This window comes from Athene noctua, chromosome Z, assembly GCF_965140245.1.
Source record: "Athene noctua chromosome Z, bAthNoc1.hap1.1, whole genome shotgun sequence".
In the NCBI taxonomy this organism is placed as follows: domain Eukaryota; kingdom Metazoa; phylum Chordata; class Aves; order Strigiformes; family Strigidae; genus Athene; species Athene noctua.
The window spans coordinates 51889751-51909395 of NC_134077.1; positions in this window are offsets into that span (position 1 = coordinate 51889751).

Below are 19645 nucleotides of genomic sequence, written 5' to 3' on the forward strand. Positions count from 1 at the left end.
TTTCAAGGAGAATAAATTAATGTAGAAAGGACTCATTTTTTACCTACCAGGCATGCTGTTGACTAGTCTGAGGTAGACCCATATTGTGCAGTCCGGTTGTTTCTGGGTTCTCACCTTCATCTTAATGTCATCTGAGAGTAATTACCTGTTTGCTGCAAATCTGCTTCTTCTTCTGGGAATCATCCTGCTGCATTTAAGGTAATTAATTAATTTTGTAAGATATGAATCCCCTTGCATTCTAGCTGATTCTCAGAGATTAGAGGGGCCAGGGGCAGCTAGAATTATCTCTTAACAGGTGTGCCAATAATGGACATAACTACAGGCCTGACACCAGATGCACAAACAGCCCGTATGCTGTAGGTCCGGTTGCATTCAAGAGAAGCAGTCAGGTTCACGAATAGTATGGTTTATTTTTATGCAACTTCTACAGATTCTTTAAGATTGCCTATGATAAATGCACAAATTTCAGGTTGGCTATATAGCACTACACACAAAAAACCAATTGCAATCATACACACTCAATTCCTGGGAAATCACTTGGTGTAGTCGAACATCCAAATCTTATGAAAAGGTGTTCCTTCTTGGGGTAGGCGAGGAGCACAAACCCATCGATCTGTCCCTCCGATTTGGTATTGGATTATCATGCCTCCAAGTTAGACACAAACTTGGGGTAGTTTTATTTTATTTAAGTATGTATGTGTGAGTGGGTGGGACTGTGGTCAAACCATTGTTTCTTGGTGCAGAGTGTGCCCTGTTTTTGTGGGAAGAGAGGAAGAATGAGAGATAAGGTCTGCAGAGTGCTTCAAAACAGTCCTTGAGAGCAAGGAGAAGAGCAGGAGATAAATCTGCATAGTCATGTCAAATGTTCCTTGAGAAAAGTGGCAGAATGGGACCTAACAGCCTCCACCTCGCTTTGCATTCCTCCTTGGTGCCACAGCAACACAAATCACTGGATCTTCATCCCGTTCGGTATTTGTTCTGGGCACCATGTGTTAAACAGATATGTGTTTTGCAGATTTTTCGCTGTTTTCCTTTTCCCACACTTCCAACATATCCTTTTTTAAAAGGCTATTTATTTTTTGCTGTTACACCTTCTTTCCATCTTAGGTTTCCTTCCTTGATAAGAATACCTGTCAAGTCAAAGTGGTGGACAATCCCATTCATTGCCTCTTAAGTATGGCAATGTGTGGCAATGTACTGGTACACGGTGCTCTGTCATTTCAATTTTTCCAGATAAGAATGAGAATATTTCACCATGTCTGAATATCTGAATCAGGACAATTCATTTTGTGAAGGGTACAGTTTCTGTTAGATGATCACTTTTACAAAGAATTCAACAACCTGTGGGAGATCAAGAGAAGAGCCTCCAGTGATCTGGGTGGCAAATAGGGATGACAGGAAAGAGAAAGTGAAGACAGGCTGTTTTGCAGTAAAGGTAATTTAGCATTACTAATTTTTTCTGAATAACTTCTTAGGATATATCTATGCAATCAATTACATTTCAGTTATAGCTACCTGTCACCAATTAGTAAGTTCATTGACACTTGTCAAACATCAAGTCTGGTCATGTGATAAGCGTTATATCACCGTGCCAAAGCAGGAAGTTAACAAATGAAGCTCAATGGCAGGAAGGAACTGCCTGCTCCTCAGGTTAAACCCACTGCCAGTTTGAAATCGGCTGGTACCCAATCACCACACAGCCAGTCGCGCACCTTTCCCCCCCCCCCCCCCCCCCCCGCAAGTAAAATAGGGGAGGGATAGAATGGAAGAATTCGTAAGTTGAATAAAAAGAACTGTTTAGTGACTGTAACAGAACAACAGCAACAACAGTAGGTCCAAACAGGGGATACACAATGTGGTTGCTCACCACCTGGTGACAGGTATGCAGCCCAACCCGTGGCAGTGATCCCGACTGCATGAAAGATCCCATTGCTCTGACTGGAAGTGCAAATGAGAGAGAACACATCCTTTATATACTGATCATAACGACACATGATGTGGAATACTCAAATGGCTAATCTGAGTTTGTCTCTCTAGCTGTACTCCCTCCCAGCTCAAGGAAAGTTAATTACCCTGGCCAAAACCAGGACACCCACCTGTAACAAACTTCATGACAACTCTTTATCTGTTTTCAGTACCTCCCATAGTTGTTTAACCAACCTCCAATAGATTCAGCCATGAGCTGATGAGCTGATGTGAAGGTACATATTGCATAGTACAAATTTTTTTACAGAATAAATAGTTTGTTTTAAGCTATAAAACAGTGATTTAAACTAACTTGTTTGACTTTGCCTGAAATAGTCATACAGTTGCAGCTAAGACATGGGAGGGACATAAAGGGAACTTTAGACTGTGTGGACAATTCTGTATGATACTCTTGATCTTCAGAAAATAAGCCAAGTCTGCACTCTTTTTGTGCAGATAGCTTGAAATTATGGTTAAATTTCTTTAAAGTAGAGTTGTTTCCTATACTAAACTGTTTTATTCACATTTTATTATATCTTAAATGCATATTAGGCTAAATTCAAATGCAAGATTAGAACTCTCTGTGAGACAACTTATTGTATTTGAAATATTTTCTGGAATCTAGTTATTCATATAATTAACTGTTGAAACTTTGATATGTCTTGTTATGTGTTACTCTAGTGAAAGAATATGAGGTTGGGTTTTCAGTTAACACAGTGCAAAACAAACTCCTATAGTCAACATTTCTTCAGAATACCATAAAATATGTTGTACGGTCATCCTCTTGTTTGTACAAGTAATAAAAATACAAGGAACTTGTCAAGAGAATGAAAATACAGAGTGGAAGAAAGGTAGGAAACTAAGTAACAAATGATCATTCCAGAGAGGGAGAATGTTGTGTTGGCAAGGTTATAAAAAGTGTTGAGAGAGTGTGTTGGGTTTGTGTGTGAAGAAGCTTCTCAAAGCCCCCTCCTGCTCAAAGTCAGGCTTGCCTCTGGCCAAGGCTGACCAAGTACCAAAGGTGGTTGTGCCTCTGTGAGAACATATTTAAGAAGGGGAATATGAGAGGAGGAGGAGTGAGGGAAATACCTATGCAAACATCGAGGTAAGTTGAAGAAAGGAGGAGGAGGTTTGGAGGTGCACTGGAGCAAAGAGTCCCCTGCAGCCCATCATCGGTGGAGTAGATGCCCACCTGCAACCCATGAAGGATCCCATGCCAGAGTAGGTAGCTGCGCCTGGAGAAGGCCAGGACTCTGAGGTAAGCTCAAGCTGAAGCAACCTGCTGCTGGGAGGACTGCAGCCTACAGAAAGGGACCCACACTGGAGCAGATCATGGGGAGCTGCAGCCCTTGAGAAGGACCCACATTGGAGGGTTTAGGGGAGGACTGTCTCCTGTGAGAGGGAGCATGGGAAGAGTGTGAGGAGTCCTCCCCCTCAGGAGGAGAAGTGGCAGAAACAAAGGGTGATGAACTGGCCACAGTCCCCATTCCCTGCCCCCTGCACCACTGAAGGGGAGGAGGTAGAGAAATCCATAATAAAGGTGAGCCAGGAAAGAAGGGAGGGGTGGGGGAAAGGTTTTTATGGTATAGTTGTAGTCCTCACTGTTTTTGATTGGAAAACTAGTGGTGATGTTAATGATGTTCAAATTGAATTGATGTTCTATTACTTTCTCAGTCAAGTCTGTCTTTTGCCCATGACTAGAATTTGTAAGTCATCCCTCCCTGTTCTTATCTGAATCCCTGAGCCTTTTGTATTATTTTCTCCTTCTCATCCCCAAGAGAGTGAGTGGGTAAGTGGGTGAGTAGTGCTCATTTGCCCTCTCGGCTTAAACCAGGACAGAAAGAAAAGAGTCAGAGAAGGGCAAAATCCTTTACCACTCTTAAAGACATAAAGTAGAGGAAAAATCAAAGGCACTGGAGGAAAGTAAACAAGGAGAGAAAGTGAATAGTTTAAAAAATGAGGGGAAAAAATGGAGTGAAATCTCACTTAAATATAAGGAAGCTCATAATCACATTATTGGAACAGTAGACAGAATAAACAAGTCTGGAACAAGCTTGGTAAGAAAGGCAAACCAGTAATTTTAGGTAGTCTAATTACCGAAGACAAAGGGAAATGTTAACATGGTCTTTCAAGTATGGATAGAATCAGAAGGAAAAGCAACTGTGAAAGTTGGGACGATAAAGAAATAATGAAGGAAGGGTGGGAGAGGAAAGGGTAGGGAAGATTATAATATTGACCAGTATTATTTTAATGCTGGATGCTTGGCTGAATGATTTATTTTTATCTTCCACTACCAATTAATTTATCTCAGTTACACCTTTTCATTTTCTTCAATACCTTTCATCTTCAGAAAATAATGGAGTTACCAAAGTGAAGTTTATGTAGTGACAACCTGATTAAAATTTTTGGATATTGGTATAGTTTGCTTTTGAGAAGTCTCAGAACTGAAATGTTTAAGCCTCTACTTTCTCTTTACATATCTGGGCAATATGCCAGTGAATATAAACATCAAATGAGTAAATGTCTGAAAAGGGAAAAGTCCCAGTTTTGATAGGTCAACATAATATATGTATTAATAAGGCATTTATATTTCTCATACATCTAAACCAATAAACTTCTAAACAAAACAATTCCTTATTTATTAATGTATGATGGTTTCCATTTAAAGGAAACAAATATGATTATTCTGCTCTCATGGCCCTGAGAGGGATTTAAAAAAATGGACACAGTTTAGGTTGGTAACAGTATGTTCCATGAATCAGTTAGTGGCTTTCTAGAAGACAAAATACATTATCTATTCATGAGACCCTGTCAATAAATTTACACATTTATTTCTTATCAGTCCAAGGTACAAGAATTTGCTCTGAAGCCTAGGTTGGACTTTTTTTTCTCTTGATTTACAGCGTTTGAAAGCTTGGTTGTTTGTTTTTGTTTTTTTTTTACTCTGTGTGTTTATAACTTTTCACCCCCATGATTTTTGCTTCTTCATGTATTTCTCTTTTCCTGCTGTAGTTTTAGGTTCTGTGCTCTTGATGTTACAGAGGTTTTCAAATGAACCACCAGCCACCAAAAATTAAAAGTTTATTGTCAACACAATTAACTAGGCCTCCGCAAATTACAGGTTCAAATATCTGTGAGAGGAGAACAGAACAACTTCTTAGGGTTTATCGGCAACCTGAAACTCATAACAAACCACCACTCCATAGGGTTTAATGACAACCCAAAACGCTCTATCACTCACCTAACAGGTGAGGGCTCTCAACCTCGAGGACCTGCTCAGGGCAGTGTCCCGACCCAAGGCACCTTGAGGAGTTTCCCTGGGCGGCATCCCGACCCCAGAGCAGGGTCCTCGACCGCAGCTGCTGCTCCATGGGACGAGCTCCAAATGGCTCCCCCAGGGGACTCCATTGTGATGGTTTGACTCTGGCTAAATGCCAGGTATCCACCAAGTCGCTCTATCACTTCCCCCCCCCCCCCCCCCCTTCCCTTTGTTTTCTCAACAGGGTAAAGAGGGGAAAGAAGATAAACGAACCCTTGTGGGTGAAACAAAAGCAGTTTTAATATAAGCAAAGCAAAGCAAAAGTCCGCGCGCGGAAGCAAAAGCAAACAGATTTATTCTCTACTTCCCATGAAGAGGCAATGTCGGGCCTTCTCAGGAAGCAGGGCTCCAATACGTGTAGTAGTTGCCTCGGAGGACCAAGGGTGACCCCACCCCCTTCCTCCTTTCTCCCAGCTTTATACTGAGCAGACGTCATATGGTCTGGAATATCCCTTTGGTCGGTTTGGGTCAGCTGTCCTGGCTGTGTCCCCTCCCAAGATCTTGCCCACCCCGTCCCACTGGGGAAAATATCAGAAAGAGCCTTGGTGCTGTGTAAGCACTGCTCAGCAGCAGCCACAACACCAGGGTGCTATCAACACCCTGCAGCTCCCAGCATAAACCACAGCACCGTGAGGGCTGCTATAGGGGAAAACCGATTCCAGTTCAGCCAGACCCAATACAGTCTCCACCCCTTATTCCATACCATTTACGTTATGCCCAGGTCCCACATAATATTCATTTATCTATTCCATAAGCTTTCTTCACTTCTTCAGATGTTCAGTGTCTTGGCTTCCATCTGTCTAGATAGATGCTCAGGACAGAAGTATGCTTGACCGTTGGACTCCAGCACCGGCTAGGTTTGGGTCGTCATTGCACGTGTCTGGTTCACTCTTCATCGTTCCTACTTCCTCCATCACTTCCTGCAACATACAACTCATCCCACAGATTACTTTCCCCCCAAGGTTAAATGTTCTTGAGGCACACACTGAGTAGTCCCATCCTCCCGCATTACCCACCAAGTACATCCAGGTCCCTGAGCAAAGACAATCCCACGAGTGGGCTTGCCTTTTCCCAAGGGAGGAGCAATCCACACTGCCTTCCCCAGCCACCTCCCTGTGTGTACTACAGGGACCTTATCTCCTCCCACAGTATGAAGGGGGTTTGTTTGGGCAGGCCCAGGACGGTTAACAGATCCTCTGGTATTAATTAGCCAAGTGGCTTCTGCTAAGTTTATATCCCAATGCTTCCATCCCCCATTGTCCAATGCTCTCAACATAGTCTTCAACAGTCCATTATATCTTTCAATCTTTCCAGACGCTTGTGGGTAATAAGGGATGTGATACACCCACTCAATGCCGTGTTTCTTTGCCCAGGAGTTTATAAGATTATTTTGAAAATGGGTCCCGTTGTCTGACTCGATTCTTTCAGGAGTACCATGTCGCCATAAAATTTGCCTTTCAAGACCCAAGATGGTATTTCGGGCAGTGGCATGATTTACAGGGTACGTTTCTAGCCAACCCGTAGTTGCTTCTACCATGGTGAGTATGTAGCGCTTGCCTTGGCGTGTTCGTGGCAGTGGTCCAATATAGTCAATCTGCCAGGCCTCACCGTATTGAAAACTCAGCCATCGCCCTCTGTTCCAGGGAGACTTTACTCGTGTGGCTCGCTTGATTGCAGCACATGTTTCACATTCGTGAGTGACCTGTGAGATGGCCTCCATGGTCAGGTCCACCCCTCGATCACGAGCCCATCTGTACGTTGCATCTCTGCCAAGATGCCCTGACGTTTCATGGGCCCATCAAGCTACAAACAGCTCATCCTTACGCTCCCAGTCCAGGTCCAGCCGAGCTACTTCAATTTTAGCAGCTTTGTCTGCTTGCTCATTGTTTTGGTGTTCTTCAGTGGCACGCCTTTTGGGCACATGAGCATCTACATGACGCACCTTTAGAGCCACGTTTTCCACTCGGGCAGCGATGTCCTGCCACAATGCAGCAGCCCAGATGGGTTTACCTCTGCGCTGCCAATTGGTCTTCTTCCACTCCTGTAGCCACCCCCACAGGGCGTTAGCCACCATCCAGGAGTCCGTGTAGAGATATAATACTGGCCACTTTTCCCGTTCAGCAATCTTTAGGGCAAGTTGGATCGCTTTTACTTCTGCGAACTGACTTGACTCTCCTTCTCCTTCAGTGGCCTCAACGACTTGTCTTGTGGGACTCCACACAGCAGCTTTCCACTTCCGATGGCTTCCTACCACACGACAGGATCCATCAGTAAAGAGAGCATAACGCCTCTCATCTTCTGGTAACTCGTTATATGGCGGTGCCTCTTGGGCACGAGCCACCTCCTCAGGCCGCACTCCAAAATCTCTACCTTCTGGCCAGTCCATGATCTCTTCCAGGATCCCTGGATGGTTGGGTTTCCCCAGTCGAGCCCGTTGCGTGATTAACGCGACCCATTTACTCCAGGTAGCACTGGTTGCATGGTGTGTGGCAGGGATGTTTCCTTTGAACATCCAATGTAATACAGGCAGCCGTGGTGCCAAGAGGAGCTGTGCTTCTGTACCAACAACTTCTGAAGCAGCTCGAATCCCCTCATATGCTGCCAGTATCTCCTTTTCAGTCGGAGTGTAGTGGGCTTCTGATCCTCGATATCCCCGGCTCCAAAATCCTAATGGTCGACCTCGAGTTTCACCTGGTATCTTCTGCCAGAGGCTCCATGTGAGTCCGTGCTCCCCAGTTGATGTGTAAAGTATATTTTGCACAGCTGGTCCTGTCCGAACAGGCCCAAGAGCTACCGCTCGAGCTATCTCTTGTTTGATGTGCTCAAAGGCTTGTTGCTGCTCAGGACCCCACTGAAAATTGTTCTTCTTTCGGGTCACTTGATAGAGAGGGCTCACAAGCTGACTGTAACCTGGAATATGCATCCTCCAAAATCCCACAAGTCCTAGGAAAGCTTGTGTTTCCTTCTTGTTGGTCGGTGGAGACATAGTTGCTATCTTGTTGACAACATCCAATGGCACATGACGGCGTCCATCTTGCCATTTTATTCCCAAGAACTGAATTTCTCGTGCTGGTCCCTTGACCTTGCTTTTCTTTATGGCAAACCCAGCTCTCAGAAGAATCTCAATTACTCTTTGTCCTTTCTTGAACACTTCTTCTGCCTCATTGCCCCACACAATGATGTCATCAATGTATTGTAGATGTTCAGGGGCATCACCCTTTTCCAGTGCAGTTTGAATTAGTCCATGACAAATAGTGGGGCTGTGCTTCCACCCCTGGGGCAGTCGATTCCAGGTATACTGGACACCCCTCCACGTGAAAGCAAACTGTGGCCTGCACTCTTCTGCCAAAGGAATTGAAAAGAATGCATTGGCAATGTCAATTGTGGCGTACCACTTGGCTGCCTTTGACTCCAGTTCATACTGGAGCTCTAACATATCTGGTACAGCAGCACTCAGTGGTGGCGTCACTTCATTCAGGCCACGATAGTCTACTGTTAACCTCCACCCTCCGTCAGACTTTCGCACTGGCCATATTGGGCTATTAAAAGGCGAATGTGTCTTACTGATGACACCTTGGTTCTCCAGTTGATGAATCAATTCTTGGATGGGAGCCAGAGAGTCTCGGTTTGTACGATACTGCCGTCGGTGCACGGTCCTCATAGCAATTGGCACCTGTTGTTCAACTTGCAACAGTCCCACAACAAAAGGATCTTCTGAGAGGCCAGGCAGATTAGACAACTGTTTTACCTTTTCTGCATTCACACTGGCCACACCAAAAGCCCATCGGTATCCTTTTGGGTCTTTGAAGTATCCCCTCTTGAGATAGTCAATGCCCAAGATGCAAGGGGCTTCTGGGCCAGTTACAATGGGATGTTTTTCCCACTTGTCCCCAGTCAAGCTAACCTCGGCCTCCAATACTGATAGTTCTTGACAGCCCCCTGTCACTCCTGAGATCCAGATAGGTTCTGCCCCTCTATAACTTGATGGCATTAGTGTACATTGTGCCCCGGTGTCAATTAAAGCCTGGTACTTCTGTGGATTTGATGTGCCAGGCCATCGAATCCACACTGTCCAATACACCCGATCATCCCTTTCCTCCTCCTGGCTGGAGGCAGGGGCCCTCTATTCCTGTTCTTGGTCGGAGTACTCACTGCCTGACTCTTGCCGTGCCAGGCCGGAGGTTCCTTCTTCAGGATCAAGGGAGGTGATCTCAGTCTTTCTGTATCTGGGAGATCGCTGGTTACTTCCTTGTGGTTTTACACCAGCTACATTAGCAACCTTCTTAGATGTCTTCTTGTTGGCAGGGGTTTTTCCTCGCAATTCATGTACACGTGCTTCCAACTTAAAGGTGGGTTGACCATCCCACTTCCTCATGTCCTCCCCCTGGTCGCGCAGGAAGAACCAGAGTTCGCCACGTGTCATGTGCCTTGGCTTTCCTTTCCCCCTGACTGGGACAGAAGAGAAATGATTTCTTGGGGAGCTCCTAACATCCAGGGCACTCGCCCGTAGAGATGAGGAGGTACCAAGACTCTCTTCAAAGTTCTGAAGCCAGGAAGAGACTGCCTCCACAGTTGGCGTACATCTTAGTCCTTCTCCTGCATCCATTTCTGGGTAGTACATTGCGGCCAAGCCGGCAGAATACGAGGATGGCGCACCTTTAATCACCTTCCTCCACATGGCCCGTGTGCATGGGACATCCTCTGGATTTTTAGGGGCTTCATCATTATCTGGATCACCATAGATGACTTCCATCACTGCTAATTCTCTCAGGTACTGGACACCTTCATCTGCAGTAGCCCACTTCCCTGGGGTGTGGTCCATAAGATCTTCCTTAAAAGGATACCTTGCTTTAACACTTGAAAGGAGCCGTCTCCACAGACTGCAAATTGCTGTCTCTTTTCCAATTCCCCTTTCAATTCCTCGATTTCTAGCAAGGGAACCCAGCTGTTGGGCTTCCTTACCTTCTAGCTGTTGAGCATCTGCCCCATTATCCCAGCATCGCAGCAGCCAGGCAGCGATCCGCTCACCCGGCTGGCGGCAGTAGTCTTTCCGCAGATCTCGCAGTTCTGATGACGTCAGGGACCGGGTAGTTTCTGCCTCCTGTTTCAGTTCTGTTATTCCCTCTTCTGATACCTTTGCTGAAGGACCAGCTTCTTCCTCCTCTTTCTCCTCCCTTATTAATCGAGGGTATGGGCCTGTTGTTCTCCTTGTCCATTGTTTCTTTTTTACTACTGGGGCAATCTCTGTTGTTGTTATTGTTTGAGTTCCCATGTCAACCACAGCCCTTTGAGAGTGCTGAACTGCAGCTCGATAAGCACAGGCCAGGCCCCAGTAAAGTGCTAGAAGTTGCTGATTCTCATTGGTATAGGCAAGGCACCCCTCTATCAGGTGATGTGTCAATTTTGTGGGGTTGCTTGCCTGTTCAGGGGTGAGATCCCAGGCTACAGGAGGTGATAACCGTCCTAGGAATCTGCCCAACTCCTTCCGCTCTCCCTGCCACCCAGGAACAGGCCGCCTCAGAGCACATTTTGGCACCGATTCGCTCAAAATTTGCGTTCTCTTACACCAAGAGCATACCGAGCTCCACACAACCCACAACAGGCGAACAGCATTAATAAAGAGTATCAATGAACTAACATAAGGATGACTAAGTACCTCGGGAGCCTGCAAAATAAAACCGCTCATGATGTTCCCGATTCCTTGCAGCATGTTCCCGAGCTTAACAAAATAAAGATAAGCAGCGCAATAAACAAGCCCGTGACCAGCACAAGAGCTTGTTGCTTAATAACTACTAGAGCTACAGCACATTTAATATAAAACTGCCGTTGTTTTGCCCCACGTTGGGCGCCAGAATAGACTGTGATGGTTTGACTCTGGCTAAATGCCAGGTATCCACCAAGTCGCTCTATCACTTCCCCCCCCCCCCCCCCCCTTCCCTTTGTTTTCTCAACAGGGTAAAGAGGGGAAAGAAGATAAACGAACCCTTGTGGGTGAAACAAAAGCAGTTTTAATATAAGCAAAGCAAAGCAAAAGTCCGCGCGCGGAAGCAAAAGCAAACAGATTTATTCTCTACTTCCCATGAAGAGGCGATGTCGGGCCTTCTCAGGAAGCAGGGCTCCAATACGCGTAGTAGTTGCCTCGGAGGACCAAGGGTGACCCCACCCCCTTCCTCCTTTCTCCCAGCTTTATACTGAGCAGACGTCACATGGTCTGGAATATCCCTTTGGTCGGTTTGGGTCAGCTGTCCTGGCTGTGTCCCCTCCCAAGATCTTGCCCACCCCGTCCCACTGGGGAAAATATCAGAAAGAGCCTTGGTGCTGTGTAAGCACTGCTCAGCAGCAGCCACAACACCAGGGTGCTATCAACACCCTGCAGCTCCCAGCATAAACCACAGCACCGTGAGGGCTGCTATAGGGGAAAACCGATTCCAGTTCAGCCAGACCCAATACATCCATTTATACCCAGGCCAAATCTGACCTGTAGTCAATAGCGGTTCCCTTTGGCCAAAGGCCCTGACTACCACGAAGCCCCAGGAGCAAAGACAATGTGTAGCTGCTACACTTCAGCAGCCAAGAAGCCCTGTTTGCATTGGACGGGCACACCTACCACAGATGTTTGCCTGCATTCTTTAAAATTTTGTTCTTTAGTTCTTGGGTTTTTTCCACTGTAAAGATCAGTTGTTCTTCAAAACAAATCTCAGTGTTACGCTACTGTTGTCAGAACTACCAAAGAAGACAAAAAATTGCTGAGGGGTTTGCAGTTTTCCCCACTAGAGTAAATATACTAGAACAAAAAAAGCCTTTAGTAAAGGTCTTAGACTGAATGCTTTGTCATCTGTTAAACTTATGTCAATAGGGAGAGGGGAACCGTATTTAACCTGATCATAAATAACAGTTCAATAAAGTTCAGTTAGCGTATAAAGGACTGAGACTAGTTTCCTGATGGGAAGAAATATAGATTAAGAGTAATAATGAAGCTCTGGCAGGACACTAGGTAGCCAACACATATATGTGTATGTATGTATGTATGTATGTATGTATCTATCTATCTATCTATCTCTCTCTCTCTCTCTCTCTCTCTCTATCTTCACAAATCTGAAAATCATAGAATTTAGGTCAGAACAAACAGGATCAAATCATACAACTAACAAGAAATGTTAGAGCTGCTTAAACAAGAACAGAATTACCTGTCACAAAATATGCCTGAAAATGTCAATACTGCTAAAGAAATTCATTAATGTGGAAAAGTCCGTAAGGGAAGTAAATACTGACAACATCAGCCATTTTACAGCATCATCATAATTCAGCAGAGTTTTCTAAACCACTCTGACATGTCTTAGGATGAAAATGGTTCCTGTGTAGTTTGCCAAAAAAGTATCATAATAAAGCATAAAGTAACACCAAGAATAAACACAGTATCTTCTAGTTACTTAATATTATGTTTCTGAACTGAGAAAGCAGAAGGAAATATAAGTGCATTTTATTGTTCTTTACTGCTAGACACAGCCAACATGCTCTGTCTTTGTGATGAAAATGAAACTTCCATTTATGAACTTACATTATATTTTGAATTTCTAGTTCATATCATATAGAAAGAAAGTGTTTCCATTTCTGGTCTTGATTCTCCTTATGCTGTATATTAGCATTTTATGGGATGAATTCACCTAAGATTCACTGTGAGCACCAACTCATTTAGGCCACTGGACCACTCCCAATCTTCTTGCATAAATTGGTTCCAAAGTTGCAAGCAGGACAGGCATTTCACTGTACCGTCTTTATGGTCTCTCCGCAACCACTGTATTTCTCAGGGGCTCTCTACCATCACAGGTATGGACAATTTTTTGTTCACTTATGAAGATGAAAACTAGATTAGTACATAAAAAAATAGTTAAAATCTTGGGTTTAAGTTGTAACATAAGGAAGCCCAGGGAGAAGACCAGCAACATGTAAGGATGGTCCAATAGTACTAAAATGTAGTTTGTTGACAACAACAAAAAAAAAGGAAATTAAACCATTCTGAGTTGTTGTACCATGTTGCAGCTATTTATAGAACAATGAAAAAGAACAGAATCTCTTTACAAATTACTAATATTATGGTCTCACTGCTACTGAATGTCTTTGATAAAGATACTGTCTCTGAAGTAAATTTTTGTGCAAGTTTTTATTTGTTCATAGATAGTTAAGGTTAGAGGATAAATCCCTACATTAATCCTGAATCAGCAATGATTTCACAGGAACAAACATGCCAAATGTATTTTTAAGTTACTGGTATCTGATTTAATATTTTAACTAGACCTGTAATGAAAATAATGTATTACTTCTTTAATTTTCTTCTTTTAGGTTATAAGCAGCAATACTTTCAGGGCTTTCTTTTACTCTATATCTTCAAAATATTGTATTTTGGACAGAAAAATATTGTAAACTCTTTAACACTTGTATTATAAGTTAAATCACATCATTTTAATTTTAATTTAATGTTTTGTCTGATCTGTTAAGGCAGTGAATAGCAAAGGCAACCAAATGTATCCTCTCATGTACTCCTGCAGCAACTGACAACAAAAGTGCGTGATTAATTTTAAGTGTCATTACCATGGAAAGCAAGAGGACACACTGGGAAACAGACATAAGAAGAAGCCGATCATAAATATAATCTTGAAAATACTTTGAGAGAGAAAAAAGAGCTAGCAGTGAACCTTGTATTTAGACTGCTAACAGCTGTTAAAAGTGATAAAGATAGTATTTTCCATAGAAACGAGTACTGTAATTCACTTCTTTGGGAAAATATTTTTTTGTTTGCCCAGTCTTCAATCTGTATATTTGGGAGACATTTTCAGGCTAAACCAGTGTGTTTTCAGGAATTTTAAAAGAAAATAAATCTGTCACGTCACTGAAATGACTTGCATTTGTCAGTTGCTATATGAGGAATCAAATATATCTCTTTTCATTCCAGCACTGCAGTAACTGCCAGTTACTGCACTGGGAATGCCATGAATCTACCACAGAAGTGTGGTCAGTGGCCACAGCTGATTACCAAAGTGATTATTACTGGTAGGAGACATAACCATAAGATTAATAAAATAAGTCAGGTTTCAAGACTGAAGCTACATCTGGTGCTGGGATAGAGATGGGGCATAGACCTTGACCCTAAGATTGATGCATCTTAATGACCGGTATTAGAGTCAAAAATTAGGGCAAAAAATCTTCCATAAAGTTCTCATCTTTCTAAATATTTGGACTGATGATCAAATTGAACAGCACCTATTGAGGATGCATACTGTGGTGCAAGCTTCTTCCCTGGTATTTTTATGGTTATTTCCAGATTTCATCAATATTTAAACTGTATTCTCAAAAACCTACAAATTCAAAAAATACATATTTGATGGTTGCTAGTTGATGTACATGTTCTAACATATGCTCTCAAAACCAGAAATCTTCTAAAGCGTACTACTCAGGACCCCGAACAAATTATAAGAACTTGTGTAATAAAATCATTGTCTTTTGTCAAAAACTGGCGAAGTGTCTGTGAATGCCTTCTGAAAACAGAAGTTGAAATGTCAAATAACTTTACAAGGTTACTGAATAAATTAATCTACTGGGAAAGCTTTACCAGTACATTTTGATCCATTACACTTTTTTAAAACAAAGTCTCACATTCTTAGCAGTAAGTCGTAGAACTGTTCCTTGGAAGAGCGGATTGACTCTTTCACTTGGTGTCTGACACGGTTTTGTCATTAAGCGCATATGAAGATATACATTGTTAGTAAGTGTGTGTACATTTTAAGTTGTGGATTCTGATGCTGTGTGACATGTCTGAGTTTGACCAAACCTGTCATTACTTACCGACTCTTCAAGGGTGACATTTCTTGACCTTTGTGGAGCTAATGAATCAGCTGTGTTTGCAGTGCTGGTAGCCCATATAAAGGAAATTTCTAGTGTACTGAAACTGATGTTAACTCGCACCCAGATGGTGCCTCAGCAAAAGGACCAAGGACTGACTGTAGAGGGAAAGTTGACTCATCATACAACACCAAAAGGCTTTTTTAATATGTTTTTTAAAAATGTGATAAAACCCCATTAATTTAGCAAGAGAACTTCTGTTGTCTCTGCATATGTTTTCTCTATAGTGTGAAACAGAAACTTAAATCCATCTTTGTGATGGTCAGAGAGGCCAGCACATTTCACTATCTCATTAAAGAGTGATGCTGATATGGTGAAATATGTTTTATCACCCTAATTTGCATCTTATATGAAAGAAGGAGATGAACTATTGTCATACTTTGCTTCAGTTATACACCCAACAAGTAATCAATTAGTATGATAATAAGAAGGCAATGGAGTGGAATAAGGTGATGAAGGATATGCATCTATTTAATTTTTAAAGTTTTGAAGAGATCCTGTAGAAATTAAAATGTGTAAATGGGCAATGGAGCAGAAAAAGGGACATATAAAGTCTATTGACTCAAAGTCAAATATCAAGAAAAACAGCTATTGTTCACCAAGACTACAATATGAGTCTCATTTCTGACCTTATGACACCATCTGAATGTACTAAGCTTACTGGTATCCCATAAATGCAGAAAGCAGAAGATGTAAGGTAAATTAAAAATTATACCACCATGATTATTTCAAATTTTTGGATTAAATTTAACACCTTCATTCTTATCCATGCTGGCTCATTCAAGCTATGGGGAATTCTTTATGTTTCAGGAGATTTCAGGCACACCCCAAAAAAGGGCTGCATTAGTAAAGAAATAGGCAAAGAAAAGTCTCTGTCCGTGACATAACAACTAATACTGTTCAAAATAGCTTATTACAAATGGAGGGCCATAGCATTACAAAAAGTTGTCATTCAAGTCACTGTGAAGCAGGCATAATCGACTGGGTATATGTGAAGAGAAACAATCATCTAAAGATTTAGCTTAAATGAATGTGATTTCCTTAAGTACTTCTTTCATGTGTCATAGAGTCCATTTATTTTGCTTGTTTGTTTGGTTGGTTTTTATTTTGAAGTTTAATTCTTCAAATGCATCTGGCATTAATTTCATAGAATTGTTTGGGTTGGAATGGACCTTTAAAGATCAGTGTGTTCTAATTCCCCTATTTTTGTCAGAGACACCTTCAACTAGATTGGGTTGCTGAAAGCCCCATCCAATCTAGCCTTAAACACTTCCAAGGAGAAGGCATCCACAACTTCTTTGGACAACCTGTTCCAGTGTCTCACCACCCTCACAGTAAAGAATTTCTTCTTATATCCCATCTGGTTCTACTTGCTTTCAGTTTAAAAGCATTACCTCTCATCCTGTCAGTACACTCCATGATAAAAAGTCCTTTCTCATCTTTTCCCTTTAACTACTGGAAGGTCTCCCTGGAGTCTTGTCCCACCCTCACCTTCTGTCGCCTCCAGTTGCCTCCCCTTGCCTCCCCTCCCCTTGCCTCCCCTCCCCTCACCTCCCCTCCCATTTCCGGGTAAAAAACCACCAACTATTTATAAAGCTTAAGCCAGAAGAAATAAGAGATGTTATAAAACCCCAAAATTCACTAAAAGCTCCTCCAACACATTCTCTGAAGAATACTAATGATTTTGTGCTTTGAAGAAATGAGTGTCCTTGAGCTAGCTCAATAAAACTACTCAGTGTTGGCAGAATTACGTACATCCAATTAGAAAATATTCATTATCTCTTGAGAAAGGTTGAAAAAATGAAGACTTTTCATTTTAGTAATGAGAAATATTTTTACTTCACTTTTTGGCAGAAAAAAAAAAAAAAAAAAACACAAAAACAAAAAAACCCACGACCTTTTCCTAATTTAAAAGTCTCAGAAGCTTCTGTTCTCAAAGATTTACAAATTTTACCAAATGCTTGCTCCAAAAGATGATAAATGTCCTTATCAGCATGTTCCTACTCCCATGATTTTTTTTGTGTGTATTCTCAGTCCCTGGTACAAGTCTCCTTCAGCTAGACTGCCAGACTTTGGGGCCTTAGGAAATTGAATGTCATCAGTTTTCTCTGGCATGCTGAAAGCTTCATTAGACTGTGCTAGATAACACTAGGTTTTCCAGTTTCGCAGGTGGTGCAAAGCTTTGAGTTCATAGCCTGTACTTAAGAGACTATCATAAGAGTCAGGACTGTTCTTTGATAAAACATGCTGGCATATCTAAGAAGACAAACAAATGTGTCTGCATAATAGCAATCTTAAATACCTGCCCTTTCAGATAAATTTGTCATAACTAGGTGCTTTTTCAACTTTCTGAAACTATAAGCTATACTGGAAGCATGGGAAAAACAGATACATATTAGTATCTTTTATTGTGCCATATAAATATTAGTCTGTGTTTGTCACTGTTTAATAATTTTTCAAGTTTTGTTAGTAGTGCTACTAAATAAGTATAATAGGCAAGTAAACAAACCCAGCAAGTTTCTATTCACATTTACTAAACATTCCATGGTTTTGAAAAAATTCCCTAATGTATTTAGAAACAAAACCAAGGTCAATAACCCGTGTATAGATAAGAAGCACAAAGAGAAAAGAATTAGTGTGAACAGAATCTAAAAGACACAACCAGAATTTCACTGTGGATAAAATATGGATCTATTTTGCTCTGAACACATTTGAAATGCGAAGCATGTGAGTAATAAAAATCTAAATTTTCCTATCTTCTACTAATTAATTTTTTCTCTTTATCACTGTTTCATATCAAGTTTTTAATCTTTCTAATATGTGTCCTGTTAATTCTGTGCCTTCTGAGTACTTTAATAAAGATGCTTTGTGGCATTACATCAAATACACTGGGAAAATTCAAATATTTTGGACAAATACAGTTACCACTTTCAATCAGGACTGTAAACCATTTAAAAAATTTTAAAAAGACATGTCTCTTGGTCTTGTGTAAAAGCAGGTTAAGTGAAACACATTCTGAACTGAAACTTAAATCAGTGTACTATCTGAATGAGACAGAGTTAATTTTCTATATATTAGTCTGTACAGTGCTGTGTTTTGGATCTGTGATGAAAACAGTATTGATAACACACTAATATTTCAGCTGAACAGTGTTTACACAGCACTGAGTTCTCAATTTCTCACAATGCCCCCCAGCAAGTAGGCTGGGGGTGGGCAAAAGGTTATGAGGCGCAGATCTGGAACAACTGAACCAAATGAGTATTCCATGCCGTAATATCATGCACAGCAATAAAAACTGAGGGGAAGTTTTTTCAAAGTAGCTTTGTGCACAGACTGGGTGGGCATCAGTCTGCTGGTGCAGTGTGATGAGTGATTGCCTCTGCATCACTCACTTGGTTTGGGGGTATTTTCCCCTTTTTTCTTCATTTACTAGTCTCTCTTTATCCCAATCCATGATTTTTTCTTGTTCATCTCTCCCCCACCCTGATGGGAGAAGGCAGGAAGTGACTGGATGGGCACTTAGCTGCTGGTTGGAGTCAACCCACCACAACTGTAACTTATATAAGTTGTTAAGGGTGACTCTTCTGTGGTGACCAGTGTCTTAAGTTCAGCATATGTTTATGTAATAGCATTGGACTATGAACATAAGCCACTTGAAATATTGATGAAGATGAATATTGCACCATTTTTCTAACATGCTTCAAACAGACCTATGTTGTCACTCTGATGCTCAGTTGATACCTGTTTGTGGTTAAAAGTTCAAAGGACTATGCTAGTCTCAGTTAAAGAAGCCTGCGGGGAAGTCTTGAGCACTTTATAAGGCAACTGTGCTTTCTTCAACTCACCAGAGTAGCTGCTTGGGAACTGGCAGCGTTCGTTGAATTTGTGTATGCAGCGCTGCAGCAGCTGGACCTTCACCGGAAGTACATCAGTACACTGGTTCTCCATTCTCAACGTGCAGAAAGCCAGCAGGCTGCAAGACCTCATTCCTGATCATCTTATCACATTTACCTCACCTGGAACACGACAACCAAGTTCTTCCAGTCAGTGGATAATTCTGCTGTACCACATCCTGTTCTAACATTCAAATAAAAGCACAGTGAGATGAAATGTTAACATGTATTTTGTGTGGTGTAGGCCTTGATTCTAGCATATCTGATTAAGTCTTTCCACAAACCCTAATCGCTTTCTGGATTCAAGAGACTACCCTCTATAAATATAATAATGATCAGTCTAAGCACCTGAAAAAGAAATAGACTCATAATGTGTATACATAATGAAGAACATATCTCCTTAGAATGGCTCATATGCAATATTATTTTTTCTGAAACTATTCTCTAAAGCAAAGCTGATTTCAAAACCTGAAAATCAATGTGTTATCAGCTAAAGATCTTATTTGGAAGCAATCATAGTACATAGGAGCTTCTGAATAATCTCTTCAGGACTTTCAGATAGTGAATGCAG